The 25,057-nt window shown below is 44.8% G+C and overlaps 1 protein-coding gene across 1 annotated transcript in view; it reads right to left on the bottom strand.

Moving 5' to 3' along the window:
• Positions 1–24,373, bottom strand: part of foxp2 (forkhead box P2) — a 161,009-nt gene extending 136,636 nt beyond the window's left edge. Inside the window, exons 1-3 of the mRNA XM_083658114.1 lie at positions 24,256–24,373; positions 10,841–10,908; positions 10,037–10,103 (exon numbers count right to left, since the gene is read on the bottom strand). The gene's annotated coding sequence lies outside the window, so the exon portion shown is untranslated. The remainder of the gene's footprint in view (positions 1–10,036; positions 10,104–10,840; positions 10,909–24,255) is intronic.
• Between the last annotated feature and the right edge of the window lie 684 nt (positions 24,374–25,057).

Genomic DNA, 25,057 nt, shown 5'->3' with positions numbered 1-25,057 from the left:
ACATGGTGACTGCGTGAGCGACTGCAAACCCTTTGAATCCAACTGTTACTTTTCTAGAGAGCTCCTCAAAAAACATGAAACTTGTGAAATTCCTGAGCAGTAGAAAAAATACCTCCCCATCCTGCGCTCCACCTCCCCACCCAGCGCTCCACTCACACCTCAACATCACTGACACCCTTCAGCCATTCAATTTATGTGTGTGTTTGTGTGCGTATGCGTGCGGCGCACGGTGTGAGAGTGTGTCTGTGTCTGTGTGCGTGTGTGCTACCTGCCAGATCACGGCAGTCCATTCCAGAGATTTCTCCCATGGTAACCTATTTTATTTACTTTATCTCCAATATAATGCTCCAGTGAACATTAGCAACTTTGAGACACAAGTTTCAATCAGTCGTCTCGCAGCGCTGAGTGTATGTGTGTGTGTGTGTGTGTGTGTGTGTGTGTGTGCGTGTGCGTGCGTGCTCAGCCAGGTGCAGAGAAGAGGTGAACATCACTGCCAAAGAGACAGTGCAGCTTTCAAACCCAGGGATGGACAAAGAGGTCCCAAAATAATACAAAATAAAAGTGGACGGTAGGAGAGAGAGAGAGGGAGGGAGGGAGGGCGAGAGAGAGAGGGAGGGAGAAACGAAGGGAGAGTAAGAAAGAGAAGTGGGGAAGAGAGCAGGATAAATAAAGTGTAGAGGGAGAAGTGTGGAGAGAAGGGAGTGGTGGATTTAACCAAATAAAGTCAAGAGAGACAAAGTAAAAAACTGATATTGTGCTGAGACAGATGGGGAGCGAGAGAGAGGGAGAACGGCTAGAGAGGAGAGAGAGAGAGAGAGACAGAGAGAGAGAGAGAGAGAGAGAGAGAGAGAGAGAGGGGGGGTATAGAAACAGACAGAAACAAAGTGAGAGAGAGGAGGTGAGGGAGGGAGGAGAAAGAGAGAAGGGAGACGGGGGCTTTCTCCCTGGGTAGAGCGGAGCGGGTCTTGTCCAATAAACACAGGTGAGCAGCTCGACAGGCCGGGACCACCGAGGCTGACTGACAGGTGAGAGCTCTCACTGACCACCAGCCTTTATGTTACATGACATGAGGAGTGCTACTCCACTGACGGAGAGGAACTGCCCGCCAGGCCAGAGAGGGCTAAAGGGGAGGGGAGGGGGCGAGAGCACACACACACACACACACACACACACACACACACACACACACACACACACACACACACACACACACACACACGCGCTCACACCAAACACAAAAAATACCCACTGACTAACTAGGGCTAGGCAATATATCGATATTATGATAGGAGACTAGATAGCATCTTAGATTTTGGATATGGTGATATGGCATAACTGTTGTCTTTTCCTGCTTTTAAAGGCTGCATTACTGTAAAGTGATGTCATTTTCTGAACTTACCACACTGTTCTAGATGTTCTATTATTTGTCTTAACTCACTTAATCATTATATCCACATCACTGATGATTATTTATCAAATATATCATTGTGTAAATATTTTGAGAGAGCACCTACAATATTGTCGCAATATCGATTATCGAGGTATAAGGTATCGAGGTACGCACAAGCACGCGCACGCGCACACACACACACACACACACACACACACACACACACACACACACACACACACACACACACACACACACACACACACACACACACACACACACACACACACACACACACACACACACACACACACACACACACACACGGATATAGGGTAAAGCCAAGGCATTTTTCCTTCACAGGTGAGCAGGAGAAGGAAACACCCCGGTGCTCCAGTCACTTAGAGGGAGAGAGCGAGGGAGTCGCGCGCGGGGCGAGCGTGCAGAGTGTATGCTGTGTACCCACTGAATCTTTTCCACATGGCGGGCCTGGGGCTGTTTTTGTCAACCGCACTCTCGAGCAGCGAGGAGGCAGGTAGTGTGACCACATGATTGCCCAAGAGGCACCTCGGTGAGGGGGGGAGAGGAGGGGAGAAATGGGGAGAGAGAGGGAGTGAAAGGGAGAGAAAGCGGGGAGAGAGAGAGAGAGAGATGAGGTGTAATCACAAACCCCATTCAGAGTGCAGTGGAGTTTGTCAACATACACACATTCACATTCCACTGTCTGTCAACCTATGACCCAAATCGAGCATGCTGTGTGTGGGTGTGTGTGTGTGTGTGTGTGTGTGTGTGTGTGTGTGTGTGTCTGTCTGTGTGTGTGTGTCTTTTTCCACACTTTCTCCTTCCTGCCCATCTCGCCTCCAACCAGGTAGTAGCGGCTGCACTGTCTAGGCTTGTGGTTTGTGGTGAGGAAGTGGGATTCCGAGCTCTTGTAGTTATTTCGCTGTATCCCTTTTCAAGCCGCGATCAAATGATCATAATGAACAAAGGACTTGGCTTGTTGCCTCGGGAGTAAAAGCTTTTTCAGTGGCTGTGACCGTGTGCTTTGATTTGAGACGTAGAGTTTGAGACTGAGAGAGAGAGAGAGGGCCAATGCTGTTAAGAAGGCATTATCTCCTGGAGGAATCTTAAGAATGTTAGGACAAAGATGGTACCAAATCGGTCATCTTGTCATCTTTTCTCTTTCTATTAAAATATGTGTTTTTTTGCTGTATTGTATGCCCACGAAAACTCTTTAAAGAAAGAAAGACATTATGGGTGTTCGTGTGTTGTCATTCCATTTAGATGCATATGGAGGAGGGGGGGGGGATGATTACACAAATAACAGGACACCGAACTAACTTAATCTGATTCACATTTAAACAAACCTTCTTTGTATCTGATTATTTGAACAATGTGTGAGTCTTATATGACCACAGGAGCCAAAATGCCTTTGTCACACCCGCCTCAGAGCTTGAAATAATAGAGTGGAAAAAGCTGTGTTACTAAGAAACCAATTTCTGTGGATAACATCATGTGACATTATTAACACAATGTTTACACTCTGGAAATATATGTGTCTAGAATATATTCAGAATTTAGCATTGATTGATCAGCAATTCAAGATTGTTCTAAACACTGTAACATGATATGCAATCGCAAAGATAAATATAATTGATCAATTTGTTAAAATAGTGCAGTTTTAGTTGATGTCGTAATGACAAAGTCTGTATAAAAGCCTGGGCTGTGAAGGCCTGACATAAAGCGAGCGCTGTGAAACGAGGGTGCGTGACATCTTGGTGATAACACACAAGTTCAATCTGTCAGGACAATCAGCATTGAGACTTGGGGAGAAGAATGTGCGACTGTGTGAGAGCGATTCATTGGACACGATCACCTGCGAGTGAAGCCACTCATAATTCTTCCCACCTGAAATCAGGAGTTCAAACCGGTGTCAGGCTGCTCTGATGTCATGCCTGCCCCGGGTTGGGTTTCACAATAATCTCAGGCTCTTGGAGAGATGCCATCGGGTCCAGCTTCCGCGCCCAAGCTTTCTCCAATTAACTTGCCGGGAAAGAATAACACGTGAAACACGAGATCCCCGCTCGTTTAGAGAAATTAGGCTGGTGCATGCAGTGCATGCAATCAGGCATTTCCACAGGACTTAGCCATGGAGGCCAATGTGGGCCTAATACAAGGTGCACCACTATAGGAGAGAACACCCGTGGATATCCAGGCCACAACCCAGAGTTACATTCAACACCTTGGCTGTGGCTAAATTCAACTGATTTCCTAATAAATACAGTTTCCCAAACAAATCCTACCTACCCATTTACTCTCTCAGAAAACGAGTATGAAGAATTGTCTGAAAGACAGAGGGAGAGGGAGAGAGAGGGGGGGGGGGGGAGAGGGAGAGGGGGGGGGGAGGGTCGATAGATTCATTGAGGGTCTCTGTCTGCTCTATCAGGAGTGATAGCAATACTTGTTCTGAGCCTCCCACCTCCCCTCTTTCTAACTCTATTCTCATGGCAACTGTGCACTCTGGACAAACAATCTCCATGCAATCTCTCCTCTTCTCTTCTCACTGTCTACCATGCATCTCAACCTGCTCTGTTTCTATATACTCTTCTCTTCTCACTGTCTACCATGCATCTCCACCTGCTCTCTGTTTCTATATGCTCTTCTCTTCTCACTGTCTACCATGCATCTCCACCTGCTTTCTGTTTCTATATACTCTTCTCTTCTCACTGTCTACCATGCATCTCCACCTGCTCTCTGTTCCTATATGCTCTTCTCTTCTCACTGTCTACCATGCATCTCCACCTGCTCTCTGTTTCTATATGCCCTTCTCTTCTCACTGTCTACCATGCATCTCCACCTGCTCTCTGTTTCTATATGCTCTTCTCTTCTCACTGTCTACCATGCATCTCCACCTGCTTTCTGTTTCTATATACTCTTCTCTTCTCACTGTCTACCATGCATCTCAACCTGCTCTGTTTCTATATGCTCTTCTCTTCTCACTGTCTACCATGCATCTCCACCTGCTTTCTGTTTCTATATGCTCTTCTCTTCTCACTGTCTACCATGCATCTCCACCTGCTTTCTGTTTCTATATGCTCTTCTCTTCTCACTGTCTACCATGCATCTCCACCTGCTTTCTGTTTCTATATGCTCTTCTCTTCTCACTGTCTACCATGCATCTCCACCTGCTCTCTGTTTCTATATGCTCTTCTCTTCTCACTGTCTACCATGCATCTCCACCTGCTCTCTGTTTCTATATGCCCTTCTCTTCTCACTGTCTACCATGCATCTCCACCTGCTCTCTGTTCCTATATGCCCTTCTCTTCTCACTGTCTACCATGCATCTCAACCTGCTCTGTTTCTATATGCTCTTCTCTTCTCACTGTCTACCATGCATCTCCACCTGCTCTCTGTTTCTATATACTCTTCTCTTCTCACTGTCTACCATGCATCTCAACCTGCTCTGTTTCTATATGCCCTTCTCTTCTCACTGTCTACCATGCATCTCAACCTGCTCTGTTTCTATATGCTCTTCTCTTCTCACTGTCTACCATGCATCTCCACCTGCTCTCTGTTTCTATATACTCTTCTCTTCTCACTGTCTACCATGCATCTCCACCTGCTCTCTGTTCCTATATCCTCTTCTCTTCTCACTGTCTACCATGCATCTCAACCTGCTCTGTTTCTATATGCTCTTCTCTTCTCACTGTCTACCATGCATCTCCACCTGCTCTCTGTTTCTATATACTCTTCTCTTCTCACTGTCTACCATGCATCTCCACCTGCTCTCTGTTCCTATATGCTCTTCTCTTCTCACTGTCTACCATGCATCTCCACCTGCTCTCTGTTTCTATATGCCCTTCTCTTCTCACTGTCTACCATGCATCTCAACCTGCTCTGTTTCTATATGCTCTTCTCTTCTCACTGTCTACCATGCATCTCCACCTGCTCTCTGTTTCTATATACTCTTCTCTTCTCACTGTCTACCATGCATCTCCACCTGCTCTCTGTTCCTATATGCTCTTCTCTTCTCACTGTCTACCATGCATCTCCACCTGCTCTCTGTTCCTATATGCTCTTCTCTTCTCACTGTCTACCATGCATCTCAACCTGCTCTGTTTCTATATACTCTTCTCTTCTCACTGTCTACCATGCATCTCCACCTGCTCTCTGTTTCTATATACTCTTCTCTTCTCACTGTCTACCATGCATCTCCACCTGCTCTCTGTTTCTATATACTCTTCTCTTCTCACTGTCTACCATGCATCTCCACCTGCTTTCTGTTTCTATATACTCTTCTCTTCTCACTGTCTACCATGCATCTCCACCTGCTCTCTGTTTCTATATGCTCTTCTCTTCTCACTGTCTACCATGCATCTCCACCTGCTCTCTGTTTCTATATACTCTTCTCTTCTCACTGTCTACCATGCATCTCCACCTGCTTTCTGTTTCTATATGCTCTTCTCTTCTCACTGTCTACCATGCATCTCCACCTGCTTTCTGTTTCTATATGCTCTTCTCTTCTCACTGTCTACCATGCATCTCCACCTGCTCTCTGTTTCTATATACTCTTCTCTTCTCACTGTCTACCATGCATCTCCACCTGCTCTCTGTTTCTATATACTCTTCTCTTCTCACTGTCTACCATGCATCTCCACCTGCTCTCTGTTTCTATATACTCTTCTCTTCTCACTGTCTACCATGCATCTCCACCTGCTTTCTGTTTCTATATGCTCTTCTCTTCTCACTGTCTACCATGCATCTCCACCTGCTTTCTGTTTCTATATACTCTTCTCTTCTCACTGTCTACCATGCATCTCCACCTGCTTTCTGTTTCTATATACTCTTCTCTTCTCACTGTCTACCATGCATCTCCACCTGCTCTCTGTTTCTATATGCTCTTCTCTTCTCACTGTCTACCATGCATCTCCACCTGCTCTCTGTTTCTATATACTCTTCTCTTCTCACTGTCTACCATGCATCTCCACCTGCTTTCTGTTTCTATATGCTCTTCTCTTGTCACTGTCTACCATGCATCTCCACCTGCTCTCTGTTTCTATATACTCTTCTCTTGTCACTGTCTACCATGCATCTCCACCTGCTCTCTGTTTCTAAACTTTCTATATGCTCTTCTCACTGTCTACCATGCATCTCCACCTGCTCTCTGTTTCTATATCCTCTTCTCTTCTCACTGTCTACCATGCATCTCCACCTCTTCTCTGTGTCTATATCCAGCTCCTCATTCCTCCTTCCCATCAGACAGCGGGTGGATAAACAACTGGCACTTGCTAAGAAATGATATAGACTGGCGGGGGATGTAAATGTGAAATGTGAAGATGGAGTAGGAGGTCTGGACTGAATAGATTTGAAGTCAGACGCGTTAAAACAATTCAACCTTGTTATGGTTATATTTTGAAAGCGATGGGAACACGGCGTGATGGGTTACATATGGCGCATTTTCGCCAGCACTGAAGGGCAAGAGGGAAAGGCTGAGAATATACATATCAGGTGTGAAAGATATTTCCTGTGTGGAAATAATATAAGTACAATTCCAGAGTCTATTTAAAAACAGGCAGGCTCCTAATCCAGACATCACTGCTCCTTCCACTTTTGCTCCAATTTGCTCACAGCACGACACTATCAGACCCCAAACTAAACCTCATTAAATCGGAATATGGAAACTTGGGGAACTTCCAAAACGTCCAACTTCCCTCCCTCCCCTCTTCCCTGAGTGTGGAGACAAAACAGCGGACCGGAGAGAGCATGGCGCATGGAGAACAGGAGCAGATCCTTGGGACCGAGAGTGAGAGAGAAGGGATAGCGAACCTTTGATGAGTAAGACTTTTTTTTGTTAAGAGAAGAGGCTTAACTTTAAAATATTCTGGGTGGCAGTGAATGGGGGATTGACCAATGGCCCTGATCTCAGCCACACACTGGGGCACCGGGGTTAATGGTGGATAAAGATTAGAAAAATGGGGGCCTGATCCCCCACCGCCGCCCCCCAGTACCCCCCCCCCCCCCCCCCCCCCCGACACACACACACACACACACAATTTTCACCTTCTCCACCAATCCCAAATCGGCTAGACAATGGAGGCTGCCAATGGGGAACGGTCACAGTCCCTTTGATTTGTGCGTCTACCCCCTCAGCTGCTCTGAGTGCCCAGGGTAAAGACCCGCGGAGGTTCCCCCCCATGAGGAAGACAGTTAGCAGGCTGAGGGAAAGCATTGGAGGATTGGAAATGGAATGACAAGAGGTCTCTGATCTATGACAAGAAATTTATTTCAAATTGGAAATGTGAGCAGAGTTCGGTCCGAGCTGCAGTTTCTTTAAAGCAGCCAAAGATAATACTTAATTTCTGTAGATATATATATATATATATATATATATATATATATATATATATATATATATACAGTATACTGTATACATTGGCAGGCAATTATACCTTTTTTTGTCAATGATGAGGACTTTTCTAGGCCAGAAGATACAGTATGCAAGAAGAGTTCATCTTTGAAGTTTTACCTAGTTACTAGACAAATTAAGAACTAATATTCAAATCTCTTTTAGGTGGAAAAGGAAATGTGGGTTCTTGTTAACTCTGTGAAGATGAGACTCTTGGGGAGGTGGACCTGGGTCTACGGCTGAGCCTCTTCTTAACTCTGTGAAGATGAGACTCTTGGGGAGGTGGACCTGGGTCTACGGCTGAGCCTCTTCTTAACTCTGTGAAGATGAGACTCTTGGGGAGGTGGACCTGGGTCTACGGCTGAGCCTCTTCTTAACTCTGTGAAGATGAGACTCTTGGGGAGGTGGACCTGGGTCTACGGCTGAGCCACTTCTTAACTCTGTGAAGATGAGACTCTTGGGGAGGTGGACCTGGGTCTACGGCTGAGCCACTTCTTAACTCTGTGAAGATGAGACTCTTGGGGAGGTGGACCTGGGTCTACGGCTGAGCCACTTCTTAACTCTGTGAAGATGAGACTCTTGGGGAGGTGGACCTGGGTCTACGGCTGAGCCACTTCTTAACTCTGTGAAGATGAGACTCTTGGGGAGGTGGACCTGGGTCTACGGCTGAGCCACTTCTTAACTCTGTGAAGATGAGACTCTTGGGGAGGTGGACCTGGGTCTACGGCTGAGTCTGTGAAGATGAGACTCTTGGGGAGGTGGACCTGGGTCTACGGCTGAGTCTGTGTAGATGAGACTCTTGGGGAGGTGGACCTGGGTCTACGGCTGAGCCACCCAGCATCTACACTCCTGCCCACACGCTTTCATCATATCTGGACCTCAAAGGCACAACTCTGCAGCAGAGTATTGAGATAAATAGATTTTTCTCCCTGAAGTCTGGGGCAGAATATTTAAATCAACCTAATGGCCTGGATTCAACGCAAACTGACAGTATTCTCCGCCTACAACCTTGAAATCACCCAACTACACAAACTCACTAGCTGTCTTATTGTGCTGTTAAACTTTCAGGCTGATTCATTTGAATTATTCATGGTGTGAAGATTGTGAAGGTGACTTTGGGAACTAATGTGAAAACAAAGATTACAAGTGATGCTCTATGGAATATATAAGCCTAATTTACCACGGCAAAATAAAAAGGTTGAAAAATAACTTATACTAGTTTATCGTTCCATTCAAACTTGCACTCATGCCATTCTGTTGACCTAAAACTGTACCTAAAAAATTACATAATGTACTACAAAGCAAGTACGGTTAATTAAATTATTTAACTAGAGTCTCCTCCCCTTCACTGCCTAAGTCTGGCAACGTGTGTGTGTGTGTGTGTGTGTGTGTGTGTGTGTGTGTGTGTGTGTGTGTCCAATCTGTAATCAGTCATTTATGTGTCCCATTACTTGACCCAGGATTCTTTACACTCATGTGTGCACTGACTTGGCGACACACTCCCTCTGGTATCATTAGCTTGGAAGAGATCGTTATCCATGTCTGATCCACTTTGCAGGACTAGCGTTTCTCACTAGCAAATTGTGACATTCGGCACTTTCAGTTATATAATTACAGCATTTGATGTGTCATGTGTTAGAGGTTAGATCCTGAAAGCGATACTTCAAATTTGATACAGGTTTTTAAAATGTCAATTAAAAAAGCTTTGTTAAATGAAAGCACATTATAGCATGTGAAATAGTAGTAAATAGTTTTTTCCTGCGTAACATTTTCAACATTGGTAATTGGTTTTCTTAATAGAATCAGACCGCGCCGCACGGATTTCCTCAAAAGTATGCATTAACTAAATGAAAAGGTGAGTTCTCACTGAATAATTTCAAGTTTTTCAATACCTTTCCAGACCATAAAATCAATATCAAATACAAAAATGTGTAGCGTGATGATACTCTCTGAGCCTAAAGCCGAAGCCCATCAACAGGCATGAGTGATGTGGCTCGTTACACTGGACACAGTCAGGATGAACAGACAACACCAGTCATGAGTGATGTGGCTCGTTACACTGGACACAGTCAGGATGAACAGACAACACCAGTCATGAGTGATGTGGCTCGTTACACTGGACACAGTCAGGATGAACAGACAACACCAGTCATGAGTGATGTGGCTCGTTACACTGGACACAGTCAGGATGAACAGACAACACCAGGCATGCAGAGGACAATAAAAAGTTTTTCACTCACCACTTAGGTATTTTAGAGTGCTCGTCTTCCACCTTGTTCTACGGACGCAGAGCGGGCATATTTCATCCTAAAGGGTAAAAATAGCCATATAGATGTTTAGCCTTAAAAGCGTACTACTGTAGGAGCTAATCTGCCTGTGATATAGTGGAATTTCTATTCTTTCTGTATCAGCATCACCAAGTCATTTCGTACTCTGTATGGCAACATCAGGTTAAAGCTAATATGACTGCTGTTCACTTCATTCTGCTCTGTTACACTACAAATCTCAATCAAGACATCCATCTACAAAGGATAAAAAAAAAGAGAAAACATAAAAATATGTGATATCCACACTTGGCCACATTTGTTGGCCCTAATGCATATCATAACTTCTAAGCTAGAGTAGATTGAAAATCCTTGGGGTGTGAAAACCAAACAGGCACAACTGAAAGGTTGGCCAGCAGAGGGGGAATTCTATCAAGGTGGACAAGATGAAGATTTGTTACATTTGAGAGGGAATGGGGCCCCCTTGACCTCAACTAGCCACTACAATCACCCAAACAGAATAGAGCTAACAATGGTGTGGCACCACGACAAGAAGGACGAACAAAGGCTTGACTTTGATGTTGACAATGGCCTAAAAACTACTCATAAAAACATTTAAAATACATTCATATGTTTTGCTTTTTAAGACGAAGGATCTTGAGATTATAGGCTGCTGTTAATCTTGATATTGTCGATTCTTGAAATGGCTACGCTAATCTTTCTCAAGGTGAAAGCTTCTTTTGACAGATGGACATGAAGGCACCGTGTTCTAATACTCACCCTGAGGGAGAAAACTTGCTGCTGTTGTCCGTCACAGGAGTTGCAAGGAGTCCAGCGATGTCAGTTATCTGGAATAAGAAGATGACGTTCAACATGCCATTAGTTGAAATCTATTTCATGAAATAATAGTCATCTTCATGACTTTTTCCCAGACGCATCCAGTGCCGGTGCAGACATGTGTGGGCTAGATTGTGTCTTGCATAACTGTTTTCTGTAGGCGGCTTGTGGGTGAACGCAATAAACTTCGGGAACAACAAAGAGCACCTGGATTTGGCTGTGGAGCATGTGAGAGCGTATGTGTGTGTGTGTGTGTGTGTGTGTGTGTACATGCACAAGCAGGCAATGTACAGCACTATACATGCTATCGCTACAGAGAAGTATGTGACAGCAGCAAGTTGAAGGGTGCAGTGAATGCCTGGAAGGCTCAAGCTCTCAGCGGCGAGTAAATCACGTCGTTAACCTGACACGTTTGATTTCTCATGTTCGTTCAGCCGTCTGCATCAAAGTACACAACGCCACGGCCTCTGTACCATTTAGGGAGCATTGATGGTTTTTTGTGTTCATCAAACAGATGCAGCAAAGACTGTACGATACCACAATCGTAGCTTCAGACTCGGGCTGCAACCAGTGAGTATTTTCATTATCGATTAATTTGTCGACTACTTTCTCGACTTAATCGATTAGTCGTTTTGTTTATAAAATGTTACGGAATTGTGAAAAATGTTGATCACTTTTTCCTCAAAGCCCAAGATGACATCCTCAAATGTCTTTTTTGTCCTGACCCACAGATAAGCAGTTTACAAGAAACCAGAAAAAATTAATTGCAGGAACAAGATAATTTTTCTATTTTTTTTTTCGAAATGATTAATTGATTCTAAAAAATATTTGGCGATCAATTTTCTGTCGATCATTAATCATTAATCATTAATCGATTAATCGTTGCAGGCTGTACTTCAGACTGCCTCGGACATTTTAATGCACATACATCACATGATAGCTTTAGCACAATTTTAAATCCCCCTGGTTGAGGAGCTTTGTGGAGGCAAACTTCTGGAATCAAGGCCATGAGGGGCAGAAAATGGCCTGGACTGAGTTTTTTTTCCCGCCTTTATTCGCCCAGAATTCTAATGACCCCTTACAGGCTACCGGTGACTGCTGAATCCTAAGACAATGACCCCTACAGGCAACCGGTGACTGCTGAATCCTAAGACAATGACCCTTACAGGCAACCGATGACTGCTGAATCCTAAGGAATGTGCTCACTGAACTGTACAGCCTGAACAGCACTGCTAAGAACAAAACCTGCCAACTGATATAATTTTTCACTGTTTTGAGTTGCAGAAAGTGGCTCTAGATTGCTGTTCAAAATGTCATCAGTGGGCACCAAGCTGTGCACTATCTGCTGGGAAAAAACAGCCATAGAAACGTTTGACAAGGTTAGTATAAAGAATCAAATAAGGCTGTACAAAATCATATCATTCACTTGTATTGTGCACCTCCACATACTGTACATCTATGACTAAGAAATATGGTACTATGTAAATACGGACATGAAGTAATAAGACGAACAAAAATTTTAAAATGTAATGAGGTTGAGCAAACAGTCTATCTGAACTGAAAGACTAACGCTGATCAACCTTACAGTGAAGTACAGTAAGAGCCCAATGCTTTTTCTTAAATATAATTTGGGTAAAGAACATAATTTCAGGTTAACGCCACTGATTTGCTGCAGAGTTGACTTGAAAATCACAACACCTCTGGGCTGTGCACGTCATATTTTATTCACTGGAAAAGCATTAGGAATGCTATTAGTCTGTATGACCTCCAATTCGTGGGGATTTACAAATACCACACATATCTTTATGCCAAATACAAAACCATCGGTCAATTCTATCAACTTATAAATAGGGGAAATGCATTCAAGTATTCATGAAGGCCTAATAATGCTATAGGCTGATATTTACATAAAGCACTCGCTCACTAAGTCAAGATAAACTATTTAAGACCCGGACCACAAATACCTCCACATCGCCGCAAAGGAGGGTCCTGCAATGAAAGAGGACATTATGCTAACAAGTCAGATTACTGTACACAATAACTTTATCTTCAAAGTAAATACCATCCTTGGCGTTGGAGAAGAGGAGGGGGGGGGGGGGGGGGGAGGGGCGTTATGGAAAGTCGCTGGCAATATTTTCTGTGGGGACCAAATGCTCCTTATCAGTGTTAGTCGAGCAATTCAGGCCCGCCCGAACAAAGATGAGTCTTCAAACTCATTCTATTCATGGTCAGACGTGTAATTACCCTCAGCTCACAGTCTAGACGTAACCGCTTTCACAGTATTTAAGACCCCCTCTGCAGCGTGCGGACGCCCGCTCCTACCGCCGAGGCCCCGCACGTTAAATCTGTGGCCAGATAAATTAGCGAAGAATGCAATAAAAAAGACACAATGCAAGGAACTTTATCCTTGCCGCTGCTAAATGAGATTTCTTTGAAATGCAGATCAGTGGCGCTAGATTAGTGAATTTTAGCTGCTGTCAACATCATAACAAAATACAAATGCGATTGTTCGCCGGTGCCTTATCTCCTTGCTTCCATCTGCTGGCTGGTTATTTACTCCCCCTTGATTGACTATGCAGATCTAAATAAGTGGCATCAAAAGCAGGGCTTACTGCACAATGCCTTCTTAAGCTGCTACATCAAGGTATTTGAAAAACCGGTAGTCACATGAAAAGACTGCCCATCAAAGGCACATCTCTAATGAACTCTCCCGTATCAGAGGGGGCTTGTGGGGCCTGGCTTTAATGCCATGTGTGTATGTGTGTGTGTGTGCAGGAGAGAGAGAGAGAGAGAGAGAGAGAGAGAGAGAGAGAGAGAGAGAGAGAGAGAGAGAGAGAGAGAGAGAGAGAGAGAGAGAGAGAGAGAGAGAGAGAGAGAGAGAGAGAGAGAGAGAGAGAGCTACAAATCAGAGTCGGACCCACCAAGCCATGGCTGAGAAGAGAGGAGGACAGAGAGGGGGAGGAGGAAGAGGAGGAGGAGGAAGGTCTCAGTTCTTAGATGAGATTAGCTCACCACAGGGACTAGTACTAGTCTGTCCATCCAGCTGTCTAACTACTAACACTAGGCTGAGGGAATATCATGAATATCATTGACTACAGTGACACTAGATTAGAACAGGTTAGGGTGGACTAGACCAGACACTAAACTGGACAACTAGAGATGAAAACAGAGCAAGATGCAAACCAAAAAAAAAAATCCAAACTATGACTTGACTTGTGTTTCTTGCTAGATGCTATGTACAGTCATAAGTACCAATGCTGCAAAATAAAAGTGCACAACTTCAGAAAAAGCTAAATGCAGTGTTAAATTAATACATCAAAAGGTCAAGAGGACATCGGTCCAGTCCCTGGAGGGAGAGAGAGAGCTTCTTGGACAATCAAACACATGAATGAAGTGCGTACTCTGCTGTCCTGGCTTCTCCTTCTCCCTCGTTCTTCAAACAGCGTTGATAATCTCGCACGGCACTTTCGCATGACGCTCCTGCAATAACCTTTAATTTCATGGTGTATTTGTTGCATTCAGCACACAGGCCGGATTACAACCGACAATCTTCAGACTTATACGGGGCAAATAAACTGCGTGGAGAGATCATGATCTGAACCCCCCCCCCCCGCATCCACCCACCCACCATCATCACCACCACCATCCCGCTTTGTAGCAGTGTGTCTGGATGAAGGGGAGACCCCCACCAACAAGCATGCAGTTTACCAGCCAACAATTAGCCCCGGAGCCAGAGCGCGCCCGGCGCTGGCACATGTGCTTAAGAGGCGAGCGCCGCGGGAGAACACCAGATGATGAAGAGGGGAGGATGGGGGAGGAGGGAGTGTGGGATGTTAGGAGGGGGAGGGGAGGGGAGGGGCCGGGTTGAGGTGTGTGGCGTGTGCCAGACACGCGTGTGCCAGTCTTTGGCTGCCGGGCACGTCCTGCTTCATTCACTGCCTGCCACTCTCGGAGAGAGAAATAGTGATAGTGAGAGATGACCACCCCATCTCAATTTCAGGATGACTTTCACTCAATCCATTCTTTCTGTGTCAGAATTTTTAGGCAGCTATCCAGGCTGAGAGTCTTCACAACAGCGAAGGCATCCTATAGCCTTGTCTCTTTGCTAACGGAACCCAAGTTCTCTTCTCCTCCCCTCCCGTTCAGCCCGCCTCAAGCAGGGCTCTGCGCTGTAGCGTGCCAAGTGGGCCCGGTGCCAGTCGCATTTGCAACCACCAGGGACCCTTGTCTTTTTCCCTTGGCTAATGAAATGACAAAACAACAGATTTGCATATGTAGAAACAGGTGTTGTAACAGGTTTGACTCCTCTTGACCTAAGCTGTGTTCAAGACAGGAAATGCTGAAGAAAATGGAGAAGGGAAGGGGGGGAAAAAACATGCATGAAAAAAAAAAAGTTTATGACCAACAGCTGCCTGGAGGTATTTAGGCTCTGATGGGCACTCAAGTCTGCACCATCTGCCCTGCTGCTCACCAGAAGTGACAATCTAAATTAAAAACCACTCATCAAATATCATCAAAATAAACCATTGTGTTGCCGCGTCCATATGTTGTGGCCATTTCCTCTGGCAGAGAGCTGCATTGGGAGGCCTAGTTGTGATCCAGGGGAAATCCAGAGAGCCACACAGTAGCCTGTAATTAGCCTCCCACCAAGCCCCTGTCTTCAGCCCAGAGCCCGGCCTCGTTCTAACATCATCCCAGCTCATCCTCAACACATCACAGCAGAGACAAGTTACCACAGCCAGTGTGCTGGAAACGTGGCCATTGTTTAGAAAAGGATCGGGGACTGCCATCCAACAGCACACGCTGGGTGCTCAGATGATGGAAAAAAAAACATGAGGATAAATTCACTTTGCTTGCTTATAACAGCGATATTTTGTGCAAATGTATATCTGTCACGTGCGAAAAAACCACAGCGTGGCTGTGAAACAACCCAAACTGAAAACAAAAATGCATTTCGGAAAACGTCAAATGTCTCCGCTCCACATTATGGCGAGATTATGCCCTGACCCAAAGGGCTGGCATGGAAAAAAATCCTGTTGTCCAATAGTGAAAGACACAGCTACTGTACAACCCCCCCCACCACCCAACCCCCCACTTCCATGTTGTCCTGGTGTTTTCATAGAGACGAGTGAGACAGAAGGAGCAGACCTGAGACAGTGAGAGAGTGAGACAGAAGGAGCAGACCTGAGACAGTGAGAGAGTGAGACAGAAGGAGCAGACCTGAGACAGTGAGAGAGTGAGGCAGAAGGAGCAGACCTGAGACAGTGAGAGAGTGAGGCAGAAGGAGCAGACCTGAGACAGTGAGAGAGTGAGACAGAAGGAGCAGACCTGAGACAGTGAGAGAGTGAGACAGAAGGAGCAGACCTGAGACAGTGAGAGAGTGAGACAGAAGGAGCAGACCTGAGACAGTGAGAGAGTGAGACAGAAGGAGCAGACCTGAAACAGTGAGAGAGTGAGACAGAAGGAGCAGACCTGAGACAGTGGTGACCCTGCGCGAGCGTTGGAACTTGTTGTAGAGCTGCGCCGGCAGAAGGCGGCACCAGATGCCCTCAGCCCCGAGCTGGATGCTCTTTGGGCAGCCTAATGTGCCTGTCACGTAACATTACCGTCACAAATCCACTGTGTGTTTTTCTCCTCTCTCTCACAACATGTTTGAATAAAACAATCTGTCTCTCTCTGTCTCTGGGTAAGGACCAAAGCTCCTCAGAGACATGTGAAGGCAGGGTCACTGTTTGTTTGCGTCCCTCCTGTTGAACAGACCAGCACACAAGCGATCAATACGCCCATGTTTCCTCTAGCCGAAGCCCCGCTGCTATAGAACCAATTCATTCACTAGCCAACTTCTCTAGCCGAAGCCTTGCTGCTATAGAACCAATTCATTCACTAGCCAACTTCTCTAGCCGAAGCCCCGCTGCTATAGAACCAATTCATTCACTAGCCAACTTCTCTAGCCGAAGCCCCGCTGCTATAGAACCAATTCATTCACTAGCCAACTCCTCTAGCCGAAGCCCCGCTGCTATAGAACCAATTCATTCACTAGCCAACTTCTCTAGCTGAAGCCTCGCTGCTATAGAACCAATTCATTCACTAGCCAACTCCTCTAGCTGAAGCCCCGCTGCTATAGATCCAATTAATTCACTAGCCAACTTCTCTAGCTGAAGCCTCGCTGCTATAGAACCAATTCATTCACTAGCCAACTTCTCTAGCCGAAGCCCCGCTGCTATAGAACCAATTAATTCACTAGCCAACTTCTCTAGCTGAAGCCTCGCTGCTATAGAACCAATTCATTCACTAGCCAACTTCTCTAGCCGAAGCCCCGCTGCTATAGAACCAATTCATTCACTAGCCAACTTCTCTAGCTGAAGCCTCGCTGCTATAGAACCAATTCATTCACTAGCCAACTCCTCTAGCTGAAGCCCCGCTGCTATAGATCCAATTAATTCACTAGCCAACTTCTCTAGCTGAAGCCTCGCTGCTATAGAACCAATTCATTCACTAGCCAACTTCTCTAGCTGAAGCCCCGCTGCTATAGAACCAATTCATTCACTAGCCAACTCCTCTAGCTGAAGCCTCGCTGCTATAGAACCAATTAATTCACTAGCCAACTAGGCCATATATCATCAATTAGAGAGTTATATTTCAATATCGATTGGGGGTGGAATAAGCCCCTGTCATAACCATGCCTTCATGGGGAAGACCCTGTCATAACCATGCCTTCATGGGGAAGACCCTGTCATAACCATGCCTTCATGGGGAAGACCCTGTCATAACCATGCCTTCATGGGGAAGACCCTGTCATAACCATGCCTTCATGGGGAAGACCCTGTCATAACCATGCCTTCATGGGGAAGACCCTGTCATAACCATGCCTTCATGGGGAAGACCCTGTCATAACCATGCCTTCATGGGGAAGACCCTGTCATAACCATGCCTTCATGGGGAAGACCCTGTCATAACCATGCCTTCATGGGGAAGACCCTGTTATAACCATGCCTTCATGGGGAAGACCCTGTCATAACCATGCCTTCATGGGGAAGACCCTGTCATAAACATGCCTTCATGGGGAAGACCCTGTCATAACCATGCCTTCATGGGGAAGACCCTGTCATAACCATGCCTTCATGGGGAAGACCCTGTTATAACCATGCCTTCATGGGGAAGACCCTGTCATAACCATGCCTTCGTGGGGAAGACCCTGTCATAACCATGCCTTCATGGGGAAGACCCTGTCATAACCATGCCTTCATGGGGAAGACCCTGTTATAACCATGCCTTCATGGGGAAGACCCTGTCATAACCATGCCTTCGTGGGGAAGACCCTGTCATAACCATGCCTTCATGGGGAAGACCCTGTCATAACCATGCCTTCATGGGGAAGACCCTGTCATAACCATGCCTTCATGGGGAAGACCCTGTCATAACCATGCCTTCATGGGGAGGACCCTGTTATAACCATGCCTTCATGGGGAAGACCCTGTCATAACCATGCCTTCATGGGGAAGACCCTGTCATAACCATGCCTTCATGGGGAAGACCCTGTCATAACCATGCCTTCATGGGGAAGATCCTGTCATAATGTGTGCTCAACACAATGGCTGTGCTAGCAGCAATCCACTGCTTGCCTCAGTGCTGTCTCACATGAGCTTGGCCTGACTGTTTACAGGAGCTGTTGACAGGCTGATGGCTGAATGCAGATTGAGCGACGGCGACCTTGTCTTTCACATGGGAGTGACCTTCTGTCTTTCATTCAGGGCAAGACCCCAAACCCAACACATTCTGTGACTTGAATAAAAGCTGCCAGGCCTTCAAACCGCACTGACCAGCAAGTAAACACGGCGATTGTTAGTTGGACAAGAATGAATAAAAAATGACTAACGGCGAAGAAAAGATGCTGTCGTGGAATAATCTGATCCAAAAGAGGAATGACATAGTTTACTGGATTAAACAGGTTGACAGGTCAGCTGGTGTCATAGGCCAAGTTTATGGCATTTTCATGGTCGAGACTATGGTGCCAAGAAGTCAACTCTCAACTCTATGAAAAAGCATGAAATGTTTTACATAGTTTTGATAAAACAATATTGTGACCACAAACCCAACGTTTGTTTTATGAGTTTGTCGATGCGTCCGTTTGAGAATCTGGCACAGGGTGAGGTGACACACCAGACAAACTTAGACATTGGCTGATTTGGGAGTTGTGTCATTTGTTTGTGGCTCAACAATCCTCGGAGGCTGAGGGTGACGTTAGACACAGAATATTTGGAAAACAATCTTCTCAAGGATGTTTTGACATCTACTTGTTTTGGTCTAAATAAATACATAAACACAAGATATTTTTCCAACTTAGCCAAGCAAACAGAAAGGCTATCAATCCACTCAAAACATCAACAGAGGAAAATGATGCACATCATTGAGACGAGATGAAAGAAATGGCCAGTATGAAAAAGTGACAGGATTATAGTTTTGGGTGTTTTCTCAGCCAGCTCTTAACTCAGCCCTATACAGTATGTGGGCAGTCTGCAATCTCCTTTCTAATCCCAATCCCCTGACCCCACCCTGCACAGCTTTCTCCGGCCAAACAGTCACACTCTCTGCGTTTCTCGCTCACAACAACGCCGGGTCCGTCCGTCTTAAGAAGTGACCCAGAGCGTAAGTAAAAAAGTCTGAGCTGTCTCAGACCCACACAAAACACCATTACTGTGATGTGGATAATTACAGTGCAAAAGGGGGGCCTCTTAAGCATGTAATACACTCTTTTATCTGAAGAAGTCAATCTCTCTCAGGCTGACAGCTTGCAGCATATGATCCTGGTAAACAAATACTTTTCCCCGGCACAAAAGTGCCATTAAAGGCCAAAACTGTCAACACAAATTCCATTCTTACTGGGGGGGAGGGAACCGAGGGGGGAGGCAGGGAGGGAGAGAGAGAGAAGGGGAGGAGGAAAAAAAAGACTTGATCACTTCTGGTTGCTTTAACTTGCATGGAGGTTGTCATGGAAACATTTGTATGAAGTTAACACAGGGATAAAAACAGAACGCTTTCCCGTTTAATTGCCTTTAAGCTTAGTGACAGGGTCAACTTAGCTATACTGTATATACACAGACTGTGTAGCTTACGTAGATGGGCTCAGTGGGATGTTTAGCTATATATGAAAACACAGACTGTGTAGCTTACGTAGATGGGCTCAGTGGGATGTTTAGCTATATATGAAAACACAGACTGTGTAGCTTACGTAGATGGGCTCAGTGGGATGTTTAGCTATATATGAAAACACAGACTGCATAGCTTACGTAGATGGGCTCAGTGGGATGTTTAGCTATATATGAAAACACAGACTGCATAGCTTACGTAGATGGGCTCAGTGGGATGTTTAGCTATATATGAAAACACAGACTGTGTAGCTTACGTAGATGGGCTCAGTGGGATGTTTAGCTATATATGAAAACACAGACTGCATAGCTTACGTAGATGGGCTCAGTGGGATGTTTAGCTATATATGAAAACAGACTGTGTAGCTTACGTAGATGGGCTCAGTGGGATGTTTAGCTATATATAAAAACACAGACTGTGTAGCTTACGTAGATGGGCTCAGTGGGATGTTTAGCTATATATGAAAACACAGACTGTGTAGCTTACGTAGATGGGCTCAGTGGGATGTTTAGCTATATATGAAAACACAGACTGTGTAGCTTACGTAGATGGGCTCAGTGGGATGTTTAGCTATATATGAAAACACAGACTGTGTAGCTTACGTAGATGGGCTCAGTGGGATGTTTAGCTATATATGAAAACACAGACTGTGTAGCTTACGTAGATGGGCTCAGTGGGATGTTTAGCTATATATAAAAACACAGACTGTGTAGCTTACGTAGATGGGCTCAGTGGGATGTTTAGCTATATATGAAAACACAGACTGTGTAGCTTACGTAGATGGGCTCAGTGGGATGTTTAGCTATATATGAAAACACAGACTGTGTAGCTTACGTAGATGGGCTCAGTGGGATGTTTAGCTATATATGAAAACACAGACTGTGTAGCTTACGTAGATGGGCTCAGTGGGATGTTTAGCTATATATGAAAACACAGACTGTGTAGCTTACGTAGATGGGCTCAGTGGGATGTTTAGCTATATATTAAAACAGACTGTGTAGCTTACGTAAATGGGCTCAGTGGGATGTTTAGCTATATATGAAAACACAGACTGTGTAGCTTACGTAGATGGGCTCAGTGGGATGTTTAGCTATATATGAAAACAGACTGTGTAGCTTACGTAGATGGGCTCAGTGGGATGTTTAGCTATATATGAAAACACAGACTGCATAGCTTACGTAGATGGGCTCAGTGGGATGTTTAGCTATATATAAAAACACAGACTGTGTAGCTTACGTAGATGGGCTCAGTGGGATGTTTAGCTATATATGAAAACACAGACTGTGTAGCTTACGTAGATGGGCTCAGTGGGATGTTTAGCTATATATGAAAACACAGACTGTGTAGCTTACGTAGATGGGCTCAGTGGGATGTTTAGCTATGTATGAAAACACAGACTGTGTAGCTTACGTAGATGGGCTCAGTGGGATGTTTAGCTATATATAAAAACACAGACTGTGTAGCTTACGTAGATGGGCTCAGTGGGATGTTTAGCTATATATGAAAACACAGACTGTGTAGCTTACGTAGATGGGCTCAGTGGGATGTTTAGCTATATATGAAAACACCGACTGCGTAACTTACGTAGATGGGCTCAGTGGGATGTTTAGCTATATATAAAAACACAGACTGTGTAGCTCACGTAGATGGGCTCAGTGGGATGTTTAGCTATATATAAAAACACAGACTGTGTAGCTCACGTAAATGGGCTCAGTGGGATGTTTAGCTATATATAAAAACACAGACTGTGTAGCTCACGTAGATGGGCTCAGTGGGATGTTTAGCTATATATAAAAACACAGACTGTGTAGCTCACGTAGATGGGCTCAGTGGGATGTTTAGAAAAGTGAAGCTGGTGCACCACTCCCTCGATTAATTTTTTTGCCCATTTCCCCACCAAACATAGCAACACCTCAAGGTCTTGAGCAAGCAGTCTGTTTCATTACAGAGGTGTTGGGGGATGGGTGATGGTGCAATTCAAAAGCTAATCCAAAAGTGAGCAAGAGCTGACCTATTTGTTTCATTGCATAAGACAGAGTCTAACTCCCAGAATAGACCTGATTAGATATGGATCAAATCCACCTATTCTCAATTTGCACCTTGTCGACACTGTCATAGATCCAACCAGAGCAAATGGACACCTAGTTTTCAGAAGACTAACACATTGCAACACGTTTCCCACTTCTTCAAGTCAGTTGGTGGCAACAATTTTCATATCGAAGATAAAATCATGCATCAACATGTGACCACTGAGCTGAAAGCTGAATCTTAATTTTGATAAATGATTGAAACGTATGACAGGGTATACATATTAATCCTGTGGAGGACATTCATTTTCCTATTACCATAATGTAGAGCACGACCGCCCGATGATGAATGCAGCAATCAAAAAACGGACGCAGAGTGGAGAGAGTCAGGATAATAAGTGCAGTGCTCCCAACAACGGTCAGCTGCCATTAGCCCCCCCCACCCCCCATCTCTCCCATTGCCTTGGCAGGTGTGTGTGTGTGGGGGGGGGGGGGGGGGGGAGTAGCATCACTTTTCTACTGACCGCACAAACCGCCATGACACGTAAAACAACAAGTAAACAAGAGTCCACTGACTGTTTTAAAATATGCTTGAAGAAATGATTACAGGGGGTTCCTGGACAAAGGGACTGATTGTGCAGCGCCGCTGACACATTATTTCACGAGGGGCCTGTATCGCGGCCTGGCCTTTGAAGAGTGAGAGCTGCTGAGTGAGGGGGGAACTGGCCCACACCTGCATCACTGAGGAGGGAACACCTGTGCACCCTGCAGCTGCAACAAAGAGGGTCGCCACTGCTAATCCAGGATCAGAGGACAGGCCCGGAGAGTTCAGCAGCTCCCACTACCTTGTTAGCCTTTCTTTAAAAAAAAAAAGAAAAAGTTACATCTATTGATTTTTGGGCCGTAGCGATTGCAGGAGAACACTGGCATGAAGACACAGAGTGATGTAGAAGAACAGGGGTGAAGCGTTTATATCTGGGGGTTTAGGGTTTAATTATTTAAAGTACACGTCTATTGAAAATTTGATAGGCTGCTACAACATCAGTTTGTTTCTGGACAAGGCAAAAATAATGGAATATAAAAACGGAGCAAGAAAGCACGGTAAGGTGTTGACCACTGATAATCCCAGACAAATGATCATGCTGCTAACTGAAGAGGAAATAGAAGTATTCAAAGCTGGATCGTAGCTGCTTTAATAGTGTTTTGGGCCTGCGCGTAGGAATTTGTGCTGCTGGTGTTTAGGAAATATCAGCATTGATAGAAAAGAAATGTGCCTTTTACTGTAACTTTTACTATATGCAATAGCTGAAAAAGTATGTGTGGCACAAGTGGTAACACCTTCTACAACATTGTATGGTGGAAAAAAGACTGCAGTAATTCTTAACACTGCTTTTTGAAAACTGTCATATAGGCAACTGTATAATAAACTACAATATCTGACAACTTATACATAAATTATATTAACTGTTTCTTTATGTTGTTTCTTGTAGCCTAATTACTGCAACATAGCAATAGCAAATAAATTATTGTAAACATATCTATATTGACATACCAATATTTTTTTTTATATTCTATAATTATTATGCATACAATTTGACATTATTATGTAGATTACTTAGTACTTAAACCATAGGCTATAGGCACATTGGTATATCAAATACAAATCTAACCATTCAAAGTGATTATTACCTGAATTATAGACTAAGTTCAGGTTATTTGAACAGGCAGTATTTTAAAAATAGTTCTCATTTATGTACCATTTAGCCCTTGGTGGCAAATGTAAAATGTCTGGTCACATGCGCTCTGCAAGCAACCTCACTTTATTCTAGGAAATGTGAAAACAATACGCAGATATGACAACAATCTTTCCAAAAGTCAGCGGTCGGCATTCAGACAAGGCACAGTGTGGACAGCGGTTTGAGGGTCCTAACAGAAAAGACCCGGTGGTGCTGTCTGTATAGGTGAAACATCCAACAGCTGCCTCGTATTTAAAACGCGCACAAACGCCATTATTCTACTTGTAAATAATGATGTTCCATGCCAATCTGCAAAGCGATGTATAAAACACGGGACACACTTGCGGCAGGTCCACTTCCTAATACAACTCGCAGTGGACAGAGAAGTCAAACTCAGCGAGGGTGGAAAGAAATAAACACTTGGAGTGGAGGGAGGAAAAAAACTTACCAGAGAGAAAAACGTCAGGTAGCTATTATTTCCCTGTTGTAAAGTCGCCAGGTGAGAAGTCGTGGTCCTCTTTACTTGCAGAGATCTTCACACGTGACTGTCCAAGTTCACCATAACGCAGAGAAAACGAACAACAAGCTGCTGAGTAAATAAAAAAAAAGCTGGAATATTCCTCCGCTGCACGCGCTGCTGTGGGAGACACACATACACACATACACACTCTCCCTGCTGTCTCCCTGTTATTACTAATGCAACATGAGGAAACTGAGTCCTGTTTGAATGACGCGCAATGCGAAGAAGAAGCGGCTTGTTTTTTTGCGTTACGATTCAAACACACATCAAGCCTGTATCCCATACAGTCTGTGATCCCAGCAAGCAAGTCTGTTTGGGACTAGAAACCCCCCCAGGGGAGGCACTTGCTTGTGCGCGGAGGTGTGTTGTTATTTTTGGGCGTACTGCGACCCCGTGTGACGTCAGGTCCACCTGCTATGTAAACAGAAAACAAAAAAAGTATTTAAAAAGTTTCTTTCCCCCCTTTTGGAAGCATTTTCCATTTTTACTTTGGCTATTATTATTATCCGAGGGTTGGACGATTCGACAGATACACAGTAGGCTATGGCTATGGATGGGGATTGAACCTGTAACCTTCGAACCTGTAACCTTTCGGCTTACGGGACTGTCCCTCCAACCGCTAGATAAGCAAACATTTTTTTAAAGAGTTGTCAGTTGTGTAGGCTATAGGTCTTTTCCAGCGCCTAGATCTAGATTTTATACACTCGCCTTATTGTAGATGATTCCGCAA

This window comes from Poromitra crassiceps (assembly GCF_964638095.1).
Source record: "Poromitra crassiceps genome assembly, chromosome: 2".
NCBI lineage: Eukaryota > Metazoa > Chordata > Actinopteri > Beryciformes > Melamphaidae > Poromitra > Poromitra crassiceps.
Note: the sequence above shows the minus strand (reverse complement) of the source record. Positions and strands in the feature narration are given on the sequence as shown.